Genomic DNA, 3,239 nt, shown 5'->3' with positions numbered 1-3,239 from the left:
TGTATTTAAATATATCTTAAACAACCTTAATCTTTGATAACGGTAATTCGTACATGTTCTTGATCGAGGTTTGGAACAATAGAAGTAATTTGCATATCTATAGAATGACCTTCGCGACGGTTGCTAGTGACGCGAAGGTCATGTTCAACACACTTTAAAAAAGCCCGTAGTGAGAAGACGTGTATTTTCATTACTCCTCAGTATTCTTGGAATATAACATCATAAATATGGATTACTCACATCATCTAAATCTGATCCATCACTTATTTGACGCGTTTGAAGAAAGTGTTTACGTCTTGCATTTCTCTGGATATTTGCACGCCTGGAAAGACGATTTCTCAAGGACTTTCGTGATGTCGATGGTGTAGAGGTGCCGTCTTCCATGTTAGATCGTGAAGGTTCTATTGTAGGAAACAAAGGGTCGAAAGCTATATATATATATATATATATATATATATATATATACACATATATACATATATATATCTGGAATATATCAATGGATGTCTATGGCATGGATGCCCTCGATGTTACGTCCGTCGAGATACTCTCGTTCCTGGGAGTAAAAATACTGTTCAGGATGTGTACGATAACACATTACAGCGAGAATTCTATTTAAGATCCATTGGCTATAAGATGATTACCACATGGGAATGTGATTTCAGAAAGGAAATTAATGAAAGTGATGAACTCAAAATGTTCACGGACCAGTTCACTAACATTGAACCTTTGAACCCTAGGAAAGCGTACTATGGTGGACGTACGAATGCTACTCAGTTACACAGGGAGGTAGAAGGGGATGATAAAATAAGATATGTGGATGTTTGTAGTCTATATCCATGGGTATGCAAATACCAAAATTTTCCCATCGGTCATCCAGAGATTATAACGAAAAATTTCAAATCTCCCACTGAATATTTTGGTTTGATTCAGTGTACAGTATCTCCTCCTAGAGCTTTATATCATCCTGTTCTTCCATATCGTTATAATAACAAATTATTCTTCCCTCTATGTCGTAGTTGTTGTGAAAAGAAGTTAGATAAATGTACACATTCTGAAGAAGAACGCCACATTACCGGTACATGGGTAACGGAAGAAATTAAGAAGGCACTTAGTTTAGGGTATCGTATTGTTGAGATTTTTGAAGTTTGGAATTTCAAAAAGAACTCACAATACGATGCCGAAGAACACACTGGAGGTCTGTTTACATACTTTATAAACACATTTCTCAAAGTCAAACAAGAGTCCAGTGGTTGGCCTTCTGATTGTATACCGACATCTGATCAAACGTTGGAATCCTCGGAAATAAAGGATGCACGAAGAGCGTATGTGGAGTCTTACTTTGAACACGAAGGTGTACAACTCAATCCCGATAATATCAAAGTCAATAAGGGATTGAGAACTGTAGCAAAGTTTTGTCTCAATTCGTTCTACGGTAAGTTCGGTCAAAGGAGTAACTTGACGCAGACAAAATACCTTACAAAAGCATCCGACTTTTTCGATATGTTGACTGATTAGACGATCATCATCATAGACGTTCATTTTGTGTCAGATCAGATGGTGCGTATCCAATACGATAATGTGGGTGACTTCATTGACATTCTTCCAAATACGAATGTTGTCATAGCTGCATTTACAACATGTTATGTACGTTTGAAACTCTATTCGTATTTGGAGGAATTACAATGTAATGTGTTATATTATGACACAGATTCCATCATCTATCTGGATGATGGAACTGTTCCCAGTGTGCAGACGGGAAACTATCTTGGTGATATGACTGATGAACTTGAAAAGTATTTCGGTTCTGGAAGTTATATCACCAGGTTTGTCAGTGCTGGACCTAAACAATATAGTTATAAAGTATGGTCCAGTAAACAGCAAAAAGAGGTCCCCGGTACATGTAAAGTTAGAAGTATAACACTAAATTGTAGCAATGTGGACCAAATCAATTTTTCAAGTATTCTTCGCATGGTCCACATTCATGATGAAATCGATGTTGTACACAACAAAGAAAAGATTGCAAGGGATAAATTAGGATCAATTGTATCACGAAACGAATCGAAAACACATCGTTTCGTGTATGATAAACGGATTCTCTTGGATGATCTAGATACCATTCCTTATGGCTTTTAATAATGAACTATCTTTCATGTTTTTAAGAGTCTTTTTCTTGATCTCATTTCATGAATACTGTTTTTTCATCTCATTAACTTTTATACTGTTGTATTACATATTTGATTTTATATTTTGTAAATTTATCTTGTATATTTATGATTATTATTTATGTTGTATATATGATTATACCTTGCGATCCTCATATATCTTGCAGTAAATACCTTGCAGTAAATACCTTGCAGTAAATAACTTAAGATTCTAATTTACCTTGCAGTAAATACCTTGCGATTCTCATGTACCTTGCAGTAAATACCTTGCAGTAAATACCTTGCGATTATCATGTACCTTGCAGTAAATACCTTGCAGTAAATAACTTAAGATTCTCATGTACCTTACAGTAAATACCTTGCAGTAAATAACTTAAGATTCTCATGTACCTTGCAGTAAATACCTTGCGATCCTCATATACCTTGCAGTAAATACCTTGCAGTAAATACCTTGCGATTCTCATGTACCTTGCAGTAAATACCTTGCAGTAAATAACTTAAGATTCTCATGTACCTTGCAGTAAATACCTTGCGATCCTCATATACCTTGCAGTAAATACATGTACCTTGCAGTAAATACCTTGCGATTATCATGTACCTTGCAGTAAATACCTTGCGATTATCATGTACCTTGCAGTAAATACATTGCAGTAAATAACTTAAGATTCTCATGTACCTTACAGTAAATACCTTGCAGTGAATACCTTGCAGTGAATACCTTGCGTTTCTCATATACCTTGCAGCGTATACTATTATTATAATTAACGTTATCAAAAACGGATAACTATGGAGTCAAAGCTTCTTTTGTAAAAGTCATAAAGGTAATAGTGAGACAAGAACTGTTGATGGAGAAAGAAAGTCATATACTCGTGAGAGAGACGAATAGTCGAGATTGGTGAAAGTATGAAATAGAGTCGAGAGTGGAGATTGGTGAAAGTATGAAATAAAGTCGAGAGTCGAGATTGGTGAAAGCATGAGAGTCGAGAGTCGAGATTAGTGAAAGTATGAGAGTCGAGAGTCGAGATTGGTGAAAGTATGAGAGTCGAAATTGGTGAAAGTGTGGACATAAAGTCG

The 3,239-nt window shown here is 35.7% G+C and overlaps 1 long non-coding RNA gene across 5 annotated transcripts; it reads right to left on the bottom strand.

Annotated features, from left to right (window-relative positions):
• Positions 1-2,261: 2,261 nt before the first annotated feature.
• LOC105437969 lies at positions 2,262-2,853 on the bottom strand. 5 transcript variants are annotated; one of them, XR_004063775.1, is made up of 5 exons: positions 2,810-2,853; positions 2,694-2,777; positions 2,556-2,647; positions 2,386-2,509; positions 2,305-2,353 (listed from the first exon to the last, which is right to left on the bottom strand). It is a non-coding gene; the product is annotated as an uncharacterized LOC105437969 (long non-coding RNA). The 5 variants fall into 5 exon arrangements; XR_004063776.1 differs by having other exon boundaries at positions 2,602-2,647; XR_004063778.1 differs by having other exon boundaries at positions 2,336-2,353; positions 2,386-2,431; positions 2,524-2,647.
• Positions 2,854-3,239: the final 386 nt, after the last annotated feature.

This window comes from Strongylocentrotus purpuratus, unplaced genomic scaffold (assembly GCF_000002235.5).
Source record: "Strongylocentrotus purpuratus isolate Spur 01 unplaced genomic scaffold, Spur_5.0 spur5_scaffold_13, whole genome shotgun sequence".
In the NCBI taxonomy this organism is placed as follows: Eukaryota; Metazoa; Echinodermata; class Echinoidea; order Camarodonta; family Strongylocentrotidae; genus Strongylocentrotus; species Strongylocentrotus purpuratus.
This window is presented reverse-complemented; position numbering and strand designations above follow the sequence as displayed.